Consider the following 24872-nt stretch of genomic DNA (forward strand, 5'->3'; position numbering starts at 1 on the left):
CCCCTATCCTGGTATGCATGGTCCCCTCACCCCCCAATCCTGGTATGCATACTACCTCTCACCCCCTATCCTGATATGTATGGTCCCCCTCACCCCTATTAAATTGCACAAATACAAAAAAAACCCATTTATACTCACCTTTCTTTCCTGTGCTCCAGCACTGTCCCGTTCTGCCGGAGGCCGGGGGAGGAGTGCGGCTGGAATACGTGCATGCCCATACCGCGCTGTCCAGTGCCATATTGCAGAAGACACTGCAAATGTGTCTTCAGTTAAATGGCGCTGGATAGCACTATGCGCATGTGTGATTCCAACGCGCACTTGTGGGGATGAGGGCCCCCACAGAGTGTCCGGGCCGGAACCAAGGGGACCGCCATCTAGGTTCCTAAGGGAACTGTACCCGGGGAGCGAAAGAGGGAGGTGGATGGCTGAAAGTGACAGAACAGCAAGGGGAGGGGCGAGTATAAAAGGGACAGGGAGCGCGCAGGGGAGTCAGTTGGCTGCACGGCAGAGACGGAGCAAGAGACTGTGTGAGTTTGAGAAAGCTGGAGCAACGGACACTGACCGGAGAGGAGGCCAGCAGCTTAGGGGACATTTACAGCGGCCTGTCGTTAGAAGACGCCAGGCTTACCGACCAGAGACTACCGCTTCAATCCAGTCCGGAGTCGCGGCCTACCCACGGACATCAGCGGCCGTTGCTGCTGTACCCCAGCCTGTCACGCACTGTCCGCTGCCTCTCGCGCTGACTGCTGCTCCACTTCAGCCTGCAGTTGCAGCCTGTAGCGACCTCCTGTGGACACTGCCGCCCGGGCGCAGCCCGCGGCTGCGGCCTGTTCATCACCGCCCGCAGCTGCCCTTCCCCCCGCTGCAGTCGGCAGTTTGGGCCTGCTCCTCGCTAGCAGAGAGACTCAGGGCATAGCCCCAGGCCGTGCACGTGGCCTGTAAACCGCCAGTCCTTGGAACTGCGACACAACCCTTCTTGGGGGACTGAAGTCTCCTTAAAACCCTTGATTACAGGTGACCCCGCTGTCTTAATAGGGGGTCACCACCTCTAAGGACCTCTTCAGGGCCTGTTGTACCCATACTCCCCTGGGTGCTGGAGCACCCGAAGATGACGCCAGATCCTCAACAACCGGGCTCAGCAACTACGACGCCAAAGCATCTTCTTCAGAGATGCCGAGCGACGAAAGAACAGATAAGTGACAATATAGACACTAAGGACCCATAGTCGGCCATATCGTGGCCCTATAGTAGCCGGCCTCTGCCGGGGTAGTCGTATTTCCTTTAATAGTGTTTGGTTGTTTTGAGTCCCTGCGTGGACATTTACTGTTATTTTTTCGGGTATTTTTCGGGTTGCTTAGTATAGCCCTAATGGCATTCATTTATAAAAGTTATTTTCAAAAGTATACTCAGTCTCGCGACTTGTCACTGCATCCTGTGTACATGATTTACCACACACTCCTGCCCCGATCTCCGGTGAGAAGAGAAGCGCCGTGGCAATGCTCCTCCCGGTCAGGTAAGTATGTAAGTATGGCGCCGGAGATCGCGGTATGCATTCAGTGTCTATGCGTGCCGTGATCTCCGACGCCATACACACTCCTCTTACCTGTAACCGCTGGATGCCGTCGCACACACACATGGCTCCGCTCCATACACCTCGTACACATCTCCACTCCGTACACTCTGTACACATACGGCTCTGCTCCGATCCATACACACACAGCTCAGCTCCGTATACTTTGTACACACAGGGCTCTTATGATTGAGTAACCGAGGAGGAAAAACAAGACAACAAGCTAAGTCTCAGAAAACCAGAGAAGTTGGTAGCTATGCAGATTGCAGATCCCTAATCTTAACAGCACAACTAGAAGCAGTCGTGGAGCGTTCCTACTTGTTCCTAGACGCTTCGTCACAACCAGAGAACTACATAAGCCTAAAGCTGGAACAGAGAAAAACTAACTGCCCCAGAGCAGACCCCAAAGGAAAGACAGCCCCCTCACATGTATTGACGGTGAAACAAGATGAAAGCACAAACACAGGCAGGAAAATAGGCTGAGCAAATGATGGGGCCCAAACTAACTAGAAAGGATAGGAAAGGAAAGACACTGTCTGCAATCTGCCAAAATCCCTACAAAAATAATGTCCAACACTTCTGATAGCAAAATTAACCCTGAAGTCACTAGACTTCTCCCACTATATCAGCACTCTGAAATATTCTGAGACAGAGCAAAAAGAGGCCAATCTAATAAGGGATAAAAAAGCAAATTGGCAAATACAGATAAATAAGAGTGGAAATTCAGCACAGCCCCAGCCGGGGCTGGCTGACCACACAAAAAACTGAATAGACCAACAAAATCAAGTGTGAACATTAGCAGAAAAACTTAGCTTGAAATGACTGCAACAGAGCTGAAAACCAGGACCTGAAAAGCCAGAAGGGATTACCAGCACCAGAATAGGGCGTCGGCTGTCTTAAATCCAGTCTGAGATTCCTGAGGTCCAATCGTCATCCTCATTATCAGGTGGCAGATCTCTACTGATTAAATCAGCCTCACTACCTCCAGTTACCACCAGAGGGAGCCTGGAAGGAGAACTCACAACTGGTGGACCGGAAAATGAACTCACAACAGTACCCCCCCTTGAGGAGGGGTCACCGAACCCTCATCCACGCCACCAGGCCGATCAGGATGGGCCCGGTGAAAAGCACGAACCAAGCTATTGGCATGAATATCAGAGGCAGAGACCCAAGAAATATCCTCCTGGTCATAACCCTTCCATTTGACCAAATACTGGAGTCTCCGTCTAACTAAACGAGAATCCAGTATTTTCTCTACCTCATATTCCACATTGCCTTCAACCAACACAGGGTCAGGAGGTGCTGCCATAGGAACCACTGGCTCAACAAACCTCTTCAACAGAGACTTGTGAAATACGTGATGGATCTTGAACATAACTGGAAGAGCCAATCGAAAAGAAACAGGATTAAGAATCTCCAAAACCTTATAAGGTCCAATAAATCTTGGCTTAAATTTTGGAGATGCAACCTTCATAGGAATATTCTTAGATGACAACAAAACCATATCACCCACTTTAAATTGGGGACCAATGGTCCTATGCCGGTTGGAAAATCGCTGGGCCTTTTCCTGAGAGAGTGACAACTTATCCACCACTTGGTCCCATATCTACTGCATTCTCTCAACCACAGTGTCCACACCTAGGCAGGATGAGGATTCGACTTGCCCTGAAGAGAATAGAGGATGAAACCAAAAATTACAGAAAAAGGATGACATCAAAGTGGCAGAACTAGCTCTATTGTTCAGTGCGAATTCGGCCAAGGGCAAAAATGAGACCCAACCATCCTGATCAGCAGATATAAAACATCTTAAATAAGACTCCAAGGTCTGGTTTGTTCTCTCAGTCTGTCCATTGGTCTGGGGATGAAATGCGGAGGAGAAGGACAACTGGCAAAACCAGGCAAAACCAAACCGGGAGGCATTTTAGCGGAGAACATCATGATTACTAAAAGAGGGTTAGAATTGTGGATTAGAAAATCGAAAACAGACCAGATGGGTAAAGGAAAGAGGGTGCTAATAGGCAAAGCAGGAGAGGCTGTTATGTGTCCCGTGAAGTGTTTTATGGAATTTATAACCACCAGGCCACGACAAGCTGGACCGTTGTGTCATGAAGACGGGTCTTTTCTATCTAGGTACCAGTTCCTTAAGGTGTTTCAAACGTGCCTGATGAGGGCTGGCGTGGACCCCGCCAATTACGTGGGCCACTCTTTCTGCATTAGGGCTGCGATGGGAGGGCTCGGCCCAAAGGTAATAAGGAGGATTGATCGATGGGAGTCGCATCGGTACAGAACCTACGTGCGACCCAGGGTACATGAGCTAAGCACACACCGGGGAGAAGGGATATCTCACTAACTTCTTCTGATTCTGTTACAGGACAAGTTCCAATTGTGATCTGCATACTAGGACATTCCTATGTTTTTTGGGGAGCGCGGCAGGCTGACAGAAGGACGGACGGGAGACAGTTGGGTTATGCAAAGCAAAGAACGGTGGTAAGGTGGATGGGGTATAGGGGTTTGACGTGGGGGCGGGTGCTTCACGAGATTTATCAGGCAGGGTACCTTTATGGAGCCCCGGATATTTTAGTATTACATGTGGGGGGTAATGACTTGGGAAGTACATCGGGAAAGGGACTGGTTATCAATATAAAGAAGGATCTGAGGTGGTTGGGGTGGACATGCCCAAATATGAAAGTAGTGTGGTCGGATATGGTACCCAGAAGGAATTGAAGGGGGGCCCGTTCAACTAAGAGAATTGACAAGGCCCGTATTAAAATCAACAAGGAGATATCCAAGTGGGTAGTACGGAGCAGGGGCGTGGTGATACGCCATGTGGGGTTAGATTCCATAGAAGAAGACTACTGGTTGGCAGACGGGGTATACCTGAATGCAAGGGGGACCGAATTGTGGATCAGAGGGCTACAGCAAGGGATATGGAGGGCCACAGCAGTAATGGATGGTGGGGTCTCGGGCACTTGAAGGGCTCAAGTTGCTCTCAGTGTGGCGTTGGTGAGCCCTCAAAGCTGGTGAATAAAATGAGAAAATAGGGTATTCTGGCATTGCGAGGATCCCCCTTATTGGATGGTTATGTGTTGGTGGTCTGGTGAGAAGTGGGTGATGCCCGACGAGGAAGTCGGGGTCACATTATGGGGGCACCCGGCGATGGTAGTCGGGTGCATAACAAAGATAAGTGGGTACCCGACGACGGTAGTCGGGTACAGGTTAACTGTGGAGGCAACCTCTTCCCTCGATTCATGGTGCTTCCGAGCAGGAAAAGACACGGCTGGAAGTAAGGCTGGGAGGGAAGAGGCAATGCCAATGGCAGCTCAATCACAAGACCAGGATAGTGATAGCTTCGAGGGGGACCCACCAAGTGTCTTAATTATTAATAAAAGTTGGCTGCTGTGGCCATCATTATCCATATTTGAACGTGTTGTGTATTCTTTGTTAGAAATAGTAAAGGGGAACGCTGGGGGAGGGGGGGTTTGTGAGTGGGGTGACGGTCACGGGAACTCGACCTTTCCAGAGTCATGTGTGTACGAGGTGTACGGAGCAGAGCCGTGTGTGTACGAGGTGTACAGAACGGAGCCCTGTGTATGCAAAGTGTACGGAGCAGAGCTATGTGTTTACAGAGCGGAGCAGAGCTGTGTGTGAACGGGGTGTACTGAGTGGAACCGCTTGTGTACAGAGCGGAGTCGCGTGTGTACGGGGTGTACGAAGCGGAGCCGCATGTGTACAGGGTGTACGGAGAGGAGGTACGTGTGTACGGAGCAGAGCCGTGTGTGTACGGGTTGTATGGTGCGGAGCCGCATGTGCACGGGGCGTACGAAATGGAGCCGTAAACGAAGTGTACGGAGCTGAACCGTGTCTGTATGGATCAGAGCAGAGCCATATGTGTATGGGGAGTGCGGAGTGGAGATGTGTACGAGGTGTATGGATCAGAGCCGCATGTGTACGAGGTGTACGAACCGGAGTCGCGTGTGTAGGGGGGGACGGAGTGGAGCCGTGTGTGTGTACAGGTTGCATGGAATGTAGCTGCGTGTGTATGGGGCATATGAAATGGAGCCCTGTGTGTACGAAGTTTACAGAACGGAGCCCTGTGTATGGATCGGAGCAGAGCCGTATGTGTACGGGGTGTACAGAGTGGAGAGGTGTATGGAGCGGAGCTATGTGTGTGTACGAGGTGTACGGAGAAAAGACGTGAGTGTACGAGGTGTACGGAGTGGGGCCGTTTGTGTACGAGGTGTACAGAACAGAGCCCTGTGTGTACAAAGGGGCGGAGCTGAGCCGTGTGTTTCCGTGTGTTTACAGAGCGGAGCAGAGCCATATGTGCACGGGGTGTATGGAGCGGAACCGCGTTGTGTACGGAGCGGAGCCGCGTGTGTACAGGGTTTACGGAGCAGAGCTGCGTGTGTACGGGGTGTATGGAGCGCAGGTACGTGTGTACGGAGCGGAGCCATGTGTGTACAGGGCATAAGAAATGGAGCCGTATGTACAAAGTGTGCGGAGCTGAGCCGATTCTGTATGGATTGGAGCAGAGCCAGATGTGTACGAGGTGTATGGAGCAGAGCCGTGGGTGTAAGAGGTGTATGGAGCAAAGCCGCATGTGTATGAGGTGTACAGAGCAGAGATGTGTACGAGGTGTATGGAGCAGAGCCACGTGTGTACAAGGTGTACGGAGCGGAGCTATGTGTGTACAGAGCATAGCCATGTGTGTGTACGAGGAGTATGGAGCATAGCCTGGTGTGTACGGAGCTGAACCGTGTCTGTATGGATCGGAGCAGAGCCATATGTGTATGGGGTGTACGGAGTGGAGATGTGTACGAGGTGTATGGAGCAGAGCCGCATGTGTACGAGGTATGCGGAGCCGCGTGTGTACGAGGTGTACGGAGCGGAGTCGCGTGTGTACAGAGCGTAGCCACGTGTGTGTACGAGGTGTACTGAGTGTAGCCACGTGTGTGCACGAGGTGTACGGAGCAGAGATGTGTATGAAGTGTATGGAGCGGAGCCGTGTGTGTGTACGAGGTGTACGGAGCCCTTTCTTTTTCTCTCCCTCTCTGTTCTTTCTTTCCCCTCTTTCTTTTTCTCTCAATGTTATTTTTTTCTGTCCTTTCTTTCTTTCTCTCTCTCTGTTCTTTCTTTCTTTTTTCTTTCCCCTCTTTCTTTCTCTCTCCCTTTCTGTTCTTTCTTTCCCCTCTTTCTTTTTTTCTGTTCACTCTTTCTTTCTCTCTGTTCTTTCCCCTTTCTTTCTTTCTTTCTTTCTTTCTTTCTTTCTTTCTCTCTTTGTTCTTTCTCGCTGTTCTTTTTTTCTTTCCCCTCTTTATTTTTCTCTCTAATCTTTCTTTCTCTGTTCTTCTTTTCTTTCTTTCTCTGTTCTCTGTCTTTCTCCTCTTTCTTTCTGTTTTCTTTCTCTCTCTGTTCTTTGTTTCACCACTCTTTCTCTCTGTTCTTTCTTTCCCCTCTTTCTTTTTTCTCTCTCTCTTCTATTTTTACTGTCCCCTCTTTCTTACTCTCTCTGTTCTTTCTCTCCCTCTTTCTCTCTCTTTATTCTTTCCTTCTCTTGCTAATCTTTCATTTTTCTTTCTCTCTGTTCTTTCTTTCCCCTCTTCCTTTCTCTCTCTCTGTTCTTTCTTTATTTACCCTTTTTCTCTCTCTAATCTTTCTTTCTCTGTCTCTGTTCTTTCTTTCTCTCTCTGTTCTTTCTTTCCTCTTTTTCTCTCTTCTTTCTTTCTCATCTTTCTTTCTTTCCCCTCTTTCTTTCTCCACTTTCTTTCTTTCTCTCTCTGTTCATTATTTCTTTACCCGCTTTCTTTCTCTCCCTCACTGTTCTTTCTTTCACCTCTCTTTTTCTCTCTCTCTGTTCTTTTTTTCTGTCCACTCTTTCTTTCTCTCTGTTTTCTTTCTTTCTATTCTTTCTTTATTTCTTCCCCCTCTTTCTTTCTCTCCCTCTCTGTTCTTCCTTTCCCTTTTCTTTTTTCTGTCCATGCTTTCTTTCTCTCTGTTCTTTCCTTTCTTTCTTTCTCTCTCCAATCTTTCTTTTTTTCTTTCTCTCTCTCTTCTTTCTCTGTTCCTTCTTTCCCCTCTTCCTTTCTCTCTCTGTTCTTTCTTTCTTTTCCCTTTCGTTCTCGCTCTAATCTTTCATTATCTCTCTGTTCTTCCTTTCTCTCTCTATGTTCTTCCTTTCCCTCTCTGTTCTTTCCCTCTCTGGTCTTTCTCTCTCTGGTCTTATTCTTTCGCCTCTTTCTGTTCTCTCTCTCTCCGCTCTTTCTTTCGTTCCCATCTTTCTTTCTCTCTCTGTTCTTTATTTCTTTACCGTTTCTTTTTCTCTCCCTCTCTGTTCTTTCTTTTACGTCTCTTTTTCTCTCTCTCTGTTCTTTTCTGTCCACTCTTTCTTTCTCTCTGTTCTCTTTCTTTCTATTCTTTCTTTATTTCTTTCCCCTCTTTCTTTCTCTCCCTCTCTGTTCTTCCTTTCCCCTTTCTTTTTTTCTGTCCACGCTTTCTTTCTCTCTGTTCTTTCCCTTCTTTCTTTCTCTCTTTGTTCTTTCTTTCTCTGTTCTTTTTTTTTCTTTCCCCTCTTTCTCTCTCTAATCTTTCTTTATTTCTCTCGCTGTTCTTTCTTTCTGTCTCTGTTCTTCCTTTCTTTCTCTCTCTGTTCTCTTTCTTTCCCATTTTCTTTCTTTCTCTCTCTGTTCTTTCTTTCTCTGTTCTTACTTCCCCTCTTTTGTTCTTTTTTTAACTGTCCCCTCTTTCTTACTCTCTGTTCTTTGTCTCTCTCTTTCTTTCTATCTCTGTTCTTTCTTTCTTTTTCTTTCCCCTCTTTTTTCTATCTCTGTTCTTTCTTTCACTCTCTAATCTTTCTTTTTTCTTTCTCTCTGTTCTTTCTTTCCCCTCTTCCTTTCTCTCTCTCTCTGTTCTTTTGCTCTGTTTTCTTTCTTTCCCCTTTTTTTCTCTCTCTAATCTTTCTTTCTCTTTGTTATTTCTTTCCTCTCTTTCTCTCTGTTTTCTTCACTTTCTTTCTCTCTCTGTTCTTTATTTCTTTACCCTCTTTCTTTCTCTTTCCCCTCTTTCTTTTTTTCTGTTCTTTTTTCTATCCACTCTTTCTTTCTCTCTCTCTCTGTTCTTTCTTTCTTTGCCCTTTCTTTCTTTCTCTCTCTGTTCTTTCTGTCCCCTCTTTCTTTATCTCTATAATCTTTCTAATCAGGCTCCTTACATCTTCTCGCCCAACCACGTGCTCTAGTGACCCAATTCCGTCACATCTCCTCCAGTTCCTTTCCCCTGCTGTCACCGCCCACCTGACAAAAGTATTTAACCTCTCTCTCGCTTCTGGTTTCTTTCATTCCTCATTTAAGCATGCCATATTACATCCATTACTTAAAAAAAATCCCTTGACCAAAACTAACTATAGACCTGTCTCTAATCTTCCCTTTATCTCTAAACTCCTGGAACGCCTGGTCCACTCCCGTCTGATCCACTATCTCTCTGATAACTCTCTTCTCGACCCTTTCCAATCCGGTTTCCACTCTTTACACTCTACCGAAACTGCCCTCACTAAAGTTTCTAATGATCTACTAACAGCTAAATCTAATGGTCATTACTCCATGCTAATTCTCTTGGATCACTCTGCAGCATTCAACACTTTGGATCACCAGCTCCTCCTCACTATGCTCAGCTCCATCGGCATCAAGGACACCTGGTTCTCATTTTATCTCTCTGACCGCTCCTGTCTCCTCCTCCACACATCTTCCACTTACTGTTGGGGTTCCTCAAGGATCGGTTCAAGGCCCCCTCCTCTTCTCTTTGTACACTGCCCCTATTGGTCAAACAATCAGTAGATTTGGTTTCCAGTACCATCTCTATGTTGATGACACCCAATTATACGCTTCTTCTCCTGACATCATGCCTGCCTTTTTAGAAAACTCCAGCGATTGTCCAAACACTTTGTCTAACATCATGTCCTCACTATATCTGAAATTGAACCTGTCAAAGACTGAACTCCTTGTGTGTCCTCCCTCTACTAATGTACCTGACATTGCCATTTCTGTGTGTGGTTCCACTATTACTCCCCAGCAACATGCCCGATGTCTTTGGTCATACTTGACTCTGAGCTTTCATTCGCCCCCCACATCCAATCACTGGCTCGCTCTTGTTATCTGCACCTCAAAAACATTTCGAGAATTCGACCTTTTCTAACTTTTGACTCCGCAAAAACTCTTACTGTTTCTCTTATTCATTCTTGTCTTGACTATTGTAACTCTCTTCTATTCAGTCTCCCTCTTACCAAACTCTCCACCCTCCAATCTGTCCTGAATGCTGCAGCCAGGATCATATTCCTCGCCAATCGTTACACCGATGCCTCTACCTTGTGCCAGTCATTACACTGGCTACCCATCCACTCCAGAATCCAGAACAAACTTATTACCCTCACCCACAAAGCACTCCATGGCTCAGCACCACCCTACATCTCCTCCCTCATCTCAGTCTACCACTCTACCCGTGCCCTCCGTTCTGCTGATGACCTGAGGTTAGCATCCTCAATAATCAGAACCTCCCACTCCCATCTCCAAGACTATACACGTGCTGCGCCAATTGTTTGGAATGCACTTCCCAGGTCAATACGATTAGTCCCCAATCCCTACAATTTTAAGCGTGCCGTAAAAACGCATTTTTTGAGACTGGCCTACCGCCTCAACACATTAACCTAACTATCCCTGTGTGGCACAATCAAAAGTTTTACCATAACCAGGTTCCCTGCATGTTCCCACATGCTTTATGCATCTATTATCCCTCTGTGTCTGTACTGTTACACACTTAACATTATGGCTGGTCCGAACAATGAAGGAAACTGTTACTACCCACCTTTCTTGTCTACCTTTTTTCCTCATAGATTGTAAGCTTGCGAGCAGGGCCCTCATTCCTCTTGGTATCTGTTAGAAGCTATGTGATTATTGTTATGCTTTAATTTCTATCGTCTGTACAAGTCCCCTCTGAAATGTAAAGTGCTGCGGAATATGTTGGCACTATAGAAATAAAATTATTACTATTCTTTCTCTCTCTGTTCTTTCTTTCTCTCTGTTCGTTCTTTCCAATCTTTCTTTCTATCTCTTTGTTCTTTATTTATTTCCCCTTTCTTTCTGTTCTTTCTTTCTCTCTGTTCTTTCTTTCCCCTCTTTTTTTCTCTCTCTGTTCTTTTTTCTGTCCCCTCTTTCTTTCTCTGTTCTGTCTCTATCTCTTTCTCTCTATTCTTTCTTTCTTTCCCCTCTTTCTTTCTCTGTTCTTTCTTTCTCCCTGCCTCTCTGTTCTTTTTCTTTCCCCTCTTTTTTTCTCTCTCTCTGTTCTTTCTGTTTCTTTCATTCTCTCTGTTCTTTCTTCCCCTCTTTCTTTCTCTGTTCTTTCTTTCTCTCTCTCCTTTTTCTCTCTGTTCTTTCTTTTCCTCAGTACCAGTCAGTGTGCCCTCAGTACCAGTCAGTGTGATCAGCAGTGCTAAATGGGTGCGGTTGGTGCATGGACATGGGTGTGACTAGTTGTGAAATGGGTGTGGGTGGGGGCATGGCCCAAAATTTGCCGCAGCGCACTCAACACGCCACAGCCTTTGGCCCTCTTGCCCTTCTTCAAAAGTTGGGAGGTATGAGTAAGGGAGGGAGGGCGAGGCAGCACTCCAGGTACGACAGTGATGAGGAATGACAGCTCCCCTCATCGCTGCCCCCTCTTTATCCCTTTAGCCCATACTTTGGTTATGTTAGCCTGTCCTATCAGCACACGTCACTGGGGAGAAAACAACACTTCACCCAGCGACATGCAGATGACTGGGCAGGCCCATCACCAATCTATGGATACAAAATGATAAAAATACCGGGAAAACAGTGGCAGGAAAATTTCCCGCCGAAAATTAACCCTTTAGGGGAAGGTAAACCTAAGGCCTGGTAATATCATGCATTACCCTCTTAAGGGTCCGGGTCTTGCCATTGTATCAAATATGAGTACATGTGACACCATATGCTGAGCTGTTATCTAATCTGATAATATGTGGTACCATCTTCTAAGCAACAATAACTAATCCGAGCATGTGTGATACCATATGCCAAACTGATGATATATTTTAACCCCTTCCCAACATATCAGCCAGGGGCTTTGATGCAGGTTCAGTAGCTGAGCCTGCATCTTTGTGACCATATGATGGCTGTGTTATGCAGCCCCTCTGACAGCCCGACGCGCGTTTCACACTTTGAGAAAGCAAGAAACGCGAAACGCATGTCAGTGGCTGTCAGGGGGGCTGCAGCGGTCTGGACCCATTATGGGTAAGCTATTGCTTGAGTGTTAAGTGCAGCTGTGACATTTACACATGGATACCTCGCATTGGTATTTATCTTGGTCATTACTCTGTGTTATCCATGTGCATCCCTGATATTTATTCACCCAGCTTTCCCACGTCTCATGATATATATTCTTTTGACCCTACACCCACCCCCTGCCTACCTTCATGTTTCCCCCATTTATATGTAATATCTATTTGTCTTAACCTGCTTTTATTGTGATTTTGGCAATAAAGATTACATTTTATTCTATTTATCTGTGGCTTGTTGCTACTCCATTTTTTCCCAAGTCCTTCATATTGTATTTGGAGTACTCCACTGTATTTGTATTACATTGTGGGTGAGCGTGATATAAGTATTCTCCTGGCCCCATTACATAAAGTGTTTTTTGATTACCTTTTTAATATAACTATAGGATTAGTAATGGATAGGTGTCTTATAGACGCCTCTTCATTGCTAAACAGTGGGCTTAATGTCACTGGACAATTCAAAGGTGACCAACCCAACAAATAAAAATCCTACTTGCTGTCGCTACAGGGCAAGTGGGAAGAGTCAGGCAAAGTGCCATAATTGGCGCATCTAATAAATGCTCCTTTTCTGGGCTGTTACAAGCTGCTGTTTTTAGGCTGGGAGGGCAATATCAATCACCCATTACCAGTTGAGAATACCAGCTCCCAGCTGCCTGCTTTAGCTTTATTTAAAAAAACAGTGTGGGGACCCCTCTATTCTTGATAACCAACCTAGCCAATGCTGAAAGGTTGCAGCCCCCAGCTGTCAGTTTTGCCTGGCTAGTTATCAAAAATACAAGGGAACCTACACAGGTTTTTTATTTTAAAACATTTATTTAGAGTGCAGGCGCTGGTGATGAATACTCCCATCAGCTGCCGACTGATATTGCTGCTATTAGCTGCAGCAGGCGTAGGCTAATGGGAGCAGCAGTCCCACCAGCCCACACCAGTGAATGAAGGTAATCTTTATACCTCCGATCACAGCTGCTCACGCTGTCATTTGACGGTGTGGGAACCTTGGCTGTCTGACCGGCTGTAATGATTTTACCTACAATCAGAAGCAGTGTTTGCCGTGCCGTTATGCACATGACAGCATGGCAAATACTGGATGTTCGGGCCCCCATTCAAGCGAATGGGGTCTGGGTACTGTTCTGGTACCCAAACCCAAACTTTTTTTTTAACTGTTCTGCCGAACCCGCCGGACCCTAACATCCAGGGATCCACTCATCTCTCATTATTATTATCCCATGATGTATTTATTAAAATCAACTTTGAAATTAACTTTGCTGGTGGGAAGACCCCTTTAATGACAGCAGTGTTGTATATGATGAGGGTTGTTATTTTTAACCCCTTCACCCCCAAGGGTGGTTTGCACGTTCATGACCGGGCCAATTTTTACAATTCTGACCACTGTACCTTTATGAGGTCATAACTCTGGAACGCTTCCATGGATCCCGGTGATTCTGACTTTGTTTTCTCGTGACATATTGTGCTTCATGTTAGTGGTAAAATTTCATTCAAATAACTTGCGTTTATTTGTGAAAAAAACGGAAATTTGGCAAAAATTTTGAAAATTTCGCAATTTTCCAACTTTGAAATTTTATGCCCTTAAATCACAGAGATACGGCACACAAAAAACTTGATAAGTAACATTTCCCACATGTTTACTTTACATCAGCACAATTTTGGAACCAAAATTTTTTTTTATTAGGAAGTTATAAGGGTTAAAAGTTGACCAGCGATTTCTCATTTTTACAACACCATTTTATTTTTAGGACCACATCACATTTGAAGCCACTTTGAGGGGTCTATATGATAGAAAATACCCAAAAGTGACACCATTCTAAAAACTGAACCCCTTAAGGTGCTCAAAACCACATTCAAGAAGTTTATTAACCCATTAGGTGCGTGACAGGAATTTTTTTGAATATTTAAAAAGAAATGAACATCTAACTTTTTTTCACAAAAAAAATACTTCAGGTTCAATTTTTTTATTTTACCAAGGGTAACAGGAGAAATTGGACTGCAAAAGTTATTGTGCAATTTGTCCTGAGTACGCTGATACCTGATTTGTGGGGGGGAACAACTGTTTCGGCGCATGGCAGACCTCAGAATGGAAGGAGCGCCGTTTGACTTTTTCAATGCAAAATTGGCTGGAATTCAGATCGGACGCCATGTCACGTTTGGAGAGTCCCTGATGTACCTAAACAGTGGAAACCCCCTACAAGTGACCCCATTTTGGAAACTAGACCCCCCAAGGAACTTATCTAGATAGTGGTGAGAACTTTGAACCCACAAGGGCTTTACAGAAGTTTATAACGTACAGCGGTACAATTAAAAAATCATATTTTTTCCACAAAAATGATCTTTTCACCCCAATTTTTATTTTCCCAAGGGTAACAGGACCCTAAAAGTTATTGTGCAATTTGTCCTGAGTATGCTGATACCCCACATGTGGGGGTAAACCACTATTTGGGCGCATGGCAGAGCTCGGAAGGGAAGCAGCGCCATTTGACGTTTTTGGCTGGAATTGAGATCAGACATCATGTCGCGATTGGAAAACCCCTGATGTACCAAAACAGTGGAAACCCCCAACAAATGACACCATTTTGGAAACTAGACCCCCTAAGGAACTTATCTAGATGTGTGGTGAGAACTTTGAACCCCCAAGGGCTTCACAGAAGTTTATAACATAAAGCCGTACAATTAAAAAATCATATTTTTTCCACAAAAATGATCTTTTCACCCTCAATTCTTATTTTTCCAAGGGTAACAGCACCCTAAAAGTTATTGTGCAATTTGTCCTGAGTACGCTGATACCCCACATGTGGGGGTAAACCACTATTTGGGCGCATGGCAGAGCTCGGAAGGGAAGCAGCGCCATTTGACGTTTTTGGCTGGAATTGAGATCGGACACCATGTCGCGATTGGAAAACCCCTGATGTACCTAAACAGTGGAAACCCCCCACAAATGACACCATTTTGTAAACTAGACCCCCCAAGGAACTTATCTAGATGTGTGGTGAGCACTTTGAACCCCCCAGTGCTTCACAGAAGTTTATAACGCCCGGGCGTGAAAATAAAAAATTCGTATTTTTTCCACAAACATGATCTTTTAGTCACCATTTTTTTTATTTTCCCAAGGGTAACAGGAGAAATTGAACCCCAAAAGTTGTTTTCCAATTTGTCCTGAGTACGCTGACACCCCATATGTGGGAGAAAACTACTGTATGGACACACGTCAGGGCTTGGAAGGGAAGTAGTGACGTTTTGGAATGCAGACATTGATGGAATGGTCTGCGGGTGGCATGTTGCCTTTGGAGAGCCCCTAATGTACCTAAACAGTGGAAACCCCCCACAAATGACCCCATTTTGAAAACTAGACCCCCTAAGGAACTTATCTAGATGTGAGGTGAGCACTTTGAACCCCCAAGGGCTTCACAGAAGTTTATAATGCCAGGGCATGAAAATAAAAAAATCGTATTTTTTCCACAAACATGATCAATTAGTCCCCAATTTTTTTATTTTCCCAAGGGTAACAGGAGAAATTGAACCCCAAAAGTTGTTGTCCAATTTGTCCTGAGTACGCTGACACCCCATATGTGGGAGAAAACTACTGTATGGACACACGTCAGGGCTCGGAAGGGCAGTAGTGACGTTTTGGAATGCAGACATTGATGGAATGGTCTGCGGGTGTCATGTTGCCTTTGGAGAGCCCCTAATGTACCTAAACAGTGGAAACCCCCCCACAAATGACCCCATTTTGAAAACTAGACCCCCTAAGGAACTTATCTAGATGTGAGGTGAGCACTTTGAACCCCCAAGGGCTTCACAGAAGTTTATAATGCCAGGGCATGAAAATAAAAAAATCGTATTTTTTCCACAAACATGATCAATTAGTCCCCAATTTTTTTATTTTCCCAAGGGTAACAGGAGAAATTGAACCCCAAAAGTTGTTGTCCAATTTGTCCTGAGTACGCTGACACCCCATATGTGGGAGAAAACTACTGTATGGACACACGTCAGGGCTCGGAAGGGAAGTAATGACGTTTTGGAATGCAGACATTGATGGAATGGTCTGCGGGTGTCATGTTGCCTTTGGAGAGCCCCTAATGTACCTAAACAGTGGAAACCCCCCACAAATGACCCCATTTTGAAAACTAGACCCCCTAAGGAACTTATCTAGATGTGAGGTGAGCACTTTGAACCCCCAAGGGCTTCACAGAAGTTTATAATGCCAGGGCATGAAAATAAAAAAAATCGTATTTTTTCCTCAAACATGATCAATTAGTCCCCAATTTTTTTATTTTCCCAAGGGTAACAGGAGAAATTGAACCCCAAACGTTGTTGTCCAATTTGTACTGAGTACGCTGACACCCCATATGTGGGAGAAAAGTACTGTATGGACACACGTCAGGGCTCGGAAGGGAAGTAGTGACGTTTTGGAATGCAGACTTTGATGGAATTGTCAGCGGGTGTCATGTTGCCTTTGGAGAGCCCCTAATGTACCTAAACAGTGGAAACACCCACAAATGACCCCATTTTGGAAACGAGAACCCCTAAGGAACTTATCTAGATGTGTGGTGAGCACTTTGAACCCCCAAGGGCTTCACAGAAGTTTATAATGCCCGGGCTTGAAAATAAAAAAATCGTATTTTTTCCACAAACATGATCAATTAGTCCCCAATTTTTTCATTTTCCCAAGGGTAACAGGAGAAATTGGACCCCAATTTGTCCTGAGTACGCTGACACCCCATATGTGGGAGAAAACTACTGTATGGACACACGTCGGGGCTCGGAAGGGAAGCAGTGACGTTTTGGAATGCAGACTTTGATGGAATGGTCTGCGGGTGTCATGTGCGTTTGGAGAGCCCCTGATGTACCTAAACTATTGAAACTCCCCACAAGTGACCCCATTTTGGACGCTAGACCCCCCCACGGAACTTATCTAGATGTGTGGTGAGCACTTTGAACCCCCAAGTGCTTCACAGAAGTTTATAACGCTCGGACGTGAAAATAAAAAAATCATTTTTTTCCACAAAAATGATATTTTTGCCCCCAAATTTTTTATTTTCCTAAGGGTAACAGGAGAAATTGGACCCCAACAATTGTTTTGCAATTTGTCCTGAGTAGGCTGATACCCTACATGTGGGGGTAAAACACTGTTTGGGCGCATGGCAGAGCTTGGAAGGGAAGGAGCACCATATGACTTTTTCAATTCAGAATTGGCTGGAATTGAGATCAGACGCAATGTTGCATTTGGAGAGCCCCTGATGTGCCCAACAGTGGAAACCCCCAATTCTAACTCCAACCCGAACCCCAACACACCCCTAACCCTAATCTCAGCCTTAACCCTAACCCTAGCCCTAACCCAAGCCCTAACCCTAGCCCTAACCCTAACCCTAGCCCTAACCCTAGCCCTAACCCTAACCCTAGCCCTAACCCTAGCCCTAACCCTAACCCTAATGGAAAAATGGAAATAAATACATTTTTTTTAATTTTATTATTTTTCCCTAACTAAGGGGGTGATAACGGGGGGTTTGATTTACTATTTATGGCAGTTTTTATGTTTGGCAGCTGTCGCACGCTAAAAGACGCTTTTTATTGTAAAAATAGTTTTTGCATCACCACATATTGAGAGCTATAATTTTTCCGTATTTTGACCTACCGAGTCATGTGAGGTCTTATTTTTTGCAGGACGAGTTGACGTTTTTATCGGTACCATTTTCGGGCACATGACATTTTTTGATCGCTTTTTATTCCGATTTTTGGGACGCAGAATGAAGAAAAACCAGCGTTTCATGAATTTCTTTTGGGGGGGTGCGTTTACACCGTTCCGCGTGCGGTAAAATTGATAAAGCGGTTTTATTCTTCGGGTCGGTATGGTTACAGCGATACCTCATTTAGGTCGTTTTTTTATGTTTTGTCGGTTTTATGCAATGAAAACTATTTTATATAAAAAATAATTATTTTTGCATCGCTTTATTCTGCGAGCTATAACTTTTTTATTTTTTTGCTGATGATGCTGTGTGGTGGCTCGTTTTTTGCGGGACAAGATGATGTTTTCAGCGGTACCATGGATATTTATATGCGTCTTTTTGATCGCACGTTATTACACTTTTTGTTTGGCGGTATGATAATAAATCATTATTTTTTGCTTCGTTTTTTATTTTTATTTTTTAAGGGGTTCGCTAAAGGGGTTAACTAATGGGACAGTTTTATAGGGCAGGTCGTTACGGACGCGGCGATACCTAATATGTGTACTTTTATTGGTTTTTTTTTATTATTTTCAAAAAATGAATTTATTGGGGAATATTTTTTTTTTTTTTTACTAATTTATTTGGCGATTTTTTTAAAATTTATTTTTACACTTTTTTTTAATTTTTTTTTTTTACTTTATTACATAGTCCCAGGTGGGACATCACTGTCCTGTGACAGATCGCTGATCTGTCACATCACAGATCACTGTGACAGATCGGCGATCTGTCACAGGCAGTGCCGAAGGCTTCCTCATGCCTGCGCTTTGCAGGCACTGAGGAAGCCAGCTTCCTGCAGGCCCCCGAAGGCCCCCGTCGCCATCTTGGATTCGGGGGCCTGGAGGAAAGGAGCCCCCCGCAGCAGCGCTGCACATTGCGCTGCCGTGGGGGGCTCAGGGAAGCACGGAGGGAGCCCCCTCCCTGCCGATGCTTCCCTTTAACTCCCGGTACACAGCGATCATGTTTGATCGCGGTGTGCAAGGGGTTAACGTGTCGGGGGCGGTCCGTGACCGCCCCTGACACATTGTGCCGGGTGTCAGCTGTGATAATCAGCTGACACCCGGCCGCGAATAGTGGCGCTCACCACGTGGGCGCCGCTGATCGCGGTAGACGTACTATCCCGTCCACGGTCATACGGGCCCGGGTACCGTGGACGGGATAGTACGTCGGATGTCAGGAAGGGGTTAAAATGGCATCACTATAGGGGAATCTCCATTATATAGCCTCTTCTAAGTCACTCCAAGACGTAATAGGTCCCTAAAAAATAAGTTTTGTACATTTCCCTAAAATAATCAAAAATTGCTGCTAAATTTTTAGCCCTTGTACCAAAATAAAAGGACCTCTGAAAAATGATGCTGACATAGAAAACATAAGGTACTTAGTATACTCGTGTATAAGCCGAGATTTTCAGCCCATTTTTTTGGGCTGAAAGTCCCCCTCTAGGCTTATACATGAGTCATATACCTGGGGGTCGGCGGGGGAGCGGGGGTGTCACAGATCATACTCACCTGTCCTGTCACGTCTCTGCAGCCCCCTCGCTTCTCCACTGTCTCCCTGCCTTCAGTGGTCAAGTGGTACCGCTCATTAAACTCATGAATATGCACATATTCATGAGTGGTAATGAGCGGTATCACGTGACCGCTGAAGGCAGGAAGGGAGACAGTGGAGAAGCGAGGCTGCAGAGACGTGCCAGGACGGGTGAGTATAGCGATATTCACCTGTCTGTGGGTCCATCGCTGCTCACCATCGTCTGCTTCCTGTGTCTGTGATGTTTAGCCAGCAGGGGGCACAGCGACGTGGTTAGTGCGCGCCGCACCCTCTGCTGGCTGAACAGTCACTGACAGAGGATGCGCAGACAGTGGTGAGCAGCGATGGACCCCTGACAGGTGAATATCACAGGTGCCGAGTCCTGAGCAGGAGAGGTGAGTATGGCATTTTTTTTTGCAGCAGCATATGGGGAATAATATATGGAGCAGCATATGGGGCATATTCTATGGAGCAGCATATGGGGGCATAATCTATGGAGCAGCATATGGGGGCTTAATATATGGGGCATATTCTATGGAGCAGCATATGGGGGTATATTCTGTGGAGCAGCATATGGGGGCATATTCCATGGAGCAGTATATGGGGGCATAATCTATGGGGCAGCATATGGGGGCATAATCTATGGGTCAGCATATGGGGGCATATTCTATGGAGCAGCATATGGGGGCATATTCTATGGGGCAGCATATGGGGGCATATTCTATGGGGGCATAGTCTATGGAGCAGCATAGGGGGGCATATTCCATGAGGCAGCATATGGGGGCATATTCTATGGGGGCATAGTCTATGAAGCAGCATATGGGGGCATATTCTATGGGGCAGCATATGGGGGCATATTCTATGGGGCAGCATATGGGGGCATAATGTATGGAGCATTTTATGGGGGCATAATCTATGGAGCATCTTATTGGGGCATAATCTATGGAGCAGCATATGGGGCATAATATATGGAGCATCTTATGGGGCCATAACCTTTATGGAGCATTATATGGGGCATATTATTCTATGGAGCATCTTATGGGGCCATTATTAACCTTTGTGCAGCATTATATGGGGTGTATTTTGTATGGAGCATCTTATTGGGCCATAACCTTTATGGAGCAGCATTATATGGGGTATATTATTCTAGGGAGCATTTTAAGGGGACATTATTAACCTTTGTGCAACATTATATGGGGTGTATTTTGTATGGAGCATCTTATGGGGCTATCATGAACTGTATGGAGCATTATATGGGACTCCTGATTCAATATGGATATTCAAAAACATTTAACCTACTGATGTCTCAATTAATTTTACTTTTATTGGTATCTATTTTTATTTTTGAAATTTACCAGTAGCTGCTGCATTTTCCACCCTAAGCTTATACACGAGTCAATAAGTTTTCCCAGTTTTTTGTGGCAAAATTAGGGGGGTCGGCTTATACACGGGTTGGCTTATACACGAGTATATACGGTAAATGTTTTGTTAACTTTTTATGTATGCTTTACAGATATAAACACTCAAAGCTTGAATATTACAATTTTTTTTCTAAGAATTGTCCATCCTGATTGCCTTTTTCAGTCATCTCCCCAAAATCCACAAGCATACTGAAAGACCCCCGGGGAGACCCATAATTTCAGGGATAGGGTCCCTGACATCAAACCTTGTAAAATAGTAAATCCTGACACAGTCAACTTCCTTGATCTCACTTTCTTTCATGATAACAAAAAAAACACATTAGAAGCTACTTTAAACCTGTGAATGCGAACAGTTATGTCCATTACCAAAGTGGACACTATACCAAATGGCTGAGGAATATTCCGTTCAACCAATATAAAAGAATCAAGAGGAACTGTAGTATGCACATAGATTTTATTAACCAATCAAAAGTTTTATCACATAGATTTCATGAAAGAAGTTACCCCCAAAAAATTGATCCATAGAGCTTTCTCTGAAAGTAAAAAATTAGAACGTACAGACTTAATCTCTAATAAAGAAAAAAAAGAATCAGCATCTGACACTACGTTCAATTTCAATTTTATTGCCACTTTTTCAGCCCAGAACAAGAAAATCTGTCTGATTCTGAAAAAAACATTGGGCCATACTTCTCAATGATCCCATATTGGGGAGCTTCTTCCCAATTGTCCCCTGATAACCTTTCGAAGGGCCCAACATTAAAAAACATGTTGGCCCCAAGCCGGCTAAAGTAAAAAGAGGATTTCAATTCCTCTGTAAAAAAGCTCAGACAAGGCTCCTATAGATGTGTCATCTCGAGATGCTTATGTTGCTCCATGATCATTCATAATGCAAAAACTTTTTCATCAGATAGTAAAAATTCAGATGAGTTTCAAATTAAATACCATTTGACTTACCAATCCAGTTTCGTCATCTATGTCATTATATGTGAATGTAAGAAATTATATGTGGGCAGGACAACGCAACAGCTACGTAAAAGAATAAACTCATACAGGTATAATGTAAAAGACGGATTCCTACCATGTAATGTTTAAGTAAGATATGATTTTCTAGAATCTTCCATTCCCCTAACACTACAGATGACATTGTAGCCTGTCGTAGCTGCAGCATCCCCCCTTGCCCCCTCCTTAGCAGCTGCATGTGTGCCCCCTCCGCCTGCTGGTAACAGGACACTGACCATTTCCTGTGCAGCTAAGGAATGTTAATTAAGCTGAGTGAAAAATGTCTTTGTTTGAAGCCATGAGGCCAATGCAAATATGGGGAGATATTAAAAGAAGCTCTAGCGCGCACCTTGCTCGCGGCAGAGACATAAAAACCACATCTCTGCGTAGGGAACGAACCAGTATTCTGGCCCATAATTTTCACGGTTCTAGTGCTGACAGAACCAGAGAAACAGAGTTCTCCTATACAGAGCAAAATAAGCAGCTAGCGCTTGGTGTCATTACAAAGCTAATTTCGATACAAGATGAATGATGGTCCTGGCGATACTCTGCTAGGTTCTCATGTCCAGATCTGATGGTTCTAAGTTTTCCGGACCCACATCTGTTATGAATGGGTCACCGAGGAGAAAAAAACAAAACAAGCTAAGTCACAGAAAAACAGAGAGGTTGGTAACTATGCAGATTGCAGATCCCTGATCCTAACCACACAACTAGCAGCAGCTGTGGAGCGTACCTACGATGGTCCTAGACGCTTCGACACAGCCGGAGGACTAAATAAGCCTGAAGCAAGAAAAGGGGAAAACTAACTGCCCCAGAGCAGACCCCAAAGGAAAGACAGCCCCCACACATGTATTGACGGTGAAACAAGATGAAAGCACAAACACAGGCAGGAAAATAGGCTGAGCGAACGATGGGGCCCAAACTAACTAGAAAGGAAAGGAAAGACACTGTCTGCAATCTGCAAAAAAACCCTACAAAAATAAAGTCCAACACTTCTGATAGCAAAATTAACCCTGAAGTCACTAGACTTCTCCCACTATATCAGCACTCTGAAATATTCTGAGACAGAGCAAAAAGAGGCCAATCTAATAAGAGACAAAAAGCAAATTGGCAAATACAGATAAATAAGAGTGGAAATTTAGCACAGCCCCAGCCGGGGCTGGCTGACCACACAAAAAACTGAATAGACCAACAAAATCAAGTGTGAACATTAGCAGAAAAACTTAGCTTTAGATGTCTGGAACAGAGCTGAAAACCAAGACCTGACAAGCCAGAAGGAATCACCAGCACCAGACTAGGGCGTCGGCTGTCTTAAATTCAGTCTGAGATTCCTGAGGTCCAATCGTCATCCTCATTATCAGGTGGCAAATTTCTACTGATTAAATCAGCCTCACTACCTCCAGTTTCCACCAGAGGGAGCCTGGAAGGAGAACTCACAGCTGGTGGACCGAAAAATGAACTCACAACACACATCTGTACTTAGAGCTGGGGGCTGAACCTCCCCGGCCAACCCCTTCTGTGATGTCACACAGCAGAGGCCATAAGGCATGCCAGTGAACAAACCAGTTCAGTTTAGCTGCAGAGACCATGCTGAAAGGACCCCCAGATGTCTGGAGATGTCTGGCTGGCTGCCCATCCCCCGACCACATGGTTTGCCTAAAGACCAGTAAGCAACTGTAAGCTTAATTTCTGCTTTTCATCCCTGTTATTTTAGATTTACGATGTACATATCTGATGTCTCAACTTTGTAAAATTGTTTTATTTATGTAATCACTGCCCGCCTTTGGGGAATAAATCATAAAATTATCAGTCTGCCTTCATACTCTAAGAAACGAACTTAAGCGCCTTTAGATAATTATGCTATTGATTTGGGTCGGCTTCGAAACCCCTCTATTAAGTCTATAACTTAAGCAGAGAAAATTGGAGCTGGTGGCAGCGTGGTGTGTTTCGTTTGGTTGGGCTATCTGGCTGTACGGAAGGGGTTTATATGCGGGTTGAGTGGCTGCGGCCAAAGCATTGATAATTCCCTTACTGCAGCAGTCTAATCGCCTGTGCACAACAAGCAGCCCGTCCGGTGACTAATTATCCTAGGTGTAGTTCCCTGACTGACCTGAGGATAAGGGGGCACCGGAGAGCTGCGAGTTCCAATGTGGAACTGAGAAAGTGGGATATCCATAAATCCCCGCAGTTCGTGGAAGGTTGTTAGCAGTGGTGGGGCATCCAAAATAACCCCTCTGCGATAAATTGTTAGGGAAAGACTAGCTTGCTGTATTTTTTTGTCACATGGTGCCAGTGGTGAAATAGCTGTGTGTTGGCAGTGCGTCGCATTCCCCCGTCTGTGACATACCCATGTCAGCGGGTGGTTTGTGACTTATTGGTGGCAGAGCGGTGGGATAATCATAGAGCATTAGTGATCTGGTTTGAGCAATCATCCCTCTCACTAAAAACCTGCACGTTCTTGTGGGAATCCTGCATCATAGGTTTTGGAGAACAGGCTCAGTGTTTACTAGTCCTGAGACATTTGTGTGTACTTGCGAGTATGCCCTCCCTTCTCTTCATTTTTCTTTTCTATCTTTTATTTGGCAACCATGGCTACTTGGGGAGAATCCCATTATAAGCAGCTTAATAAGGGCACCCTGAGGTCCCTGTGCAGGGCAAGCCAGATTGATGTCACCGACAAGACCAAAGCCCAGTTGGTTGCGGCTCTAGTGCAACAGAATGAGAGCCAGGGCACAGAAGGCAGCACCAGTGCCAATGCTGCGGCCGCAGAGGTCCAGCTGGTGCAGGTCGGCCTGACCGGCAGCCAGGAAGTCATGGACCACTATCTGCAAATGGCCCTATAGCAGCTCCCTGCCGAAGACCATGATGGATGTCTGCGGCTGATCCAGCAAGCTCAGGAGAGAGCAGAGCAGCGAGCCGAGCGGGAGGCGGAGAGAGATGAGCGCCAAGCCCAAGCTCAGAGAGACCATGAACTTGAGATGCTCCGGCAAGGGGGAACATCCTCCATAGCCCGGAGCTGTGAGCCCAGCAGCGGTCAGTCACAGTCCGAAGCCCCGGCCAGAGCATTTTCCCATGATGGAAAAGGACGGAGACTTGGACACATTTCTGCGAGCCTTTGAGAAAGCCTGTAGACAGTACCAGCTGCCTAGAGGACAATGGGTCAGGTACTTGACCCCAGGGCTAAAGGGCAAAGCCCTGGAGGCGTTTGCTTCTCTCCCGCCAGAAGATGATGACGACTATGATGCCATCAAGCAGGCCCTGATCACCAAATACCGGCTGACACCTGG

Source organism: Dendrobates tinctorius, unplaced genomic scaffold (genome assembly GCF_039654945.1).
Source record: "Dendrobates tinctorius isolate UK_male_01 unplaced genomic scaffold, ASM3965494v1 ptg000129l, whole genome shotgun sequence".
Lineage (NCBI taxonomy): Eukaryota > Metazoa > Chordata > Amphibia > Anura > Dendrobatidae > Dendrobates > Dendrobates tinctorius.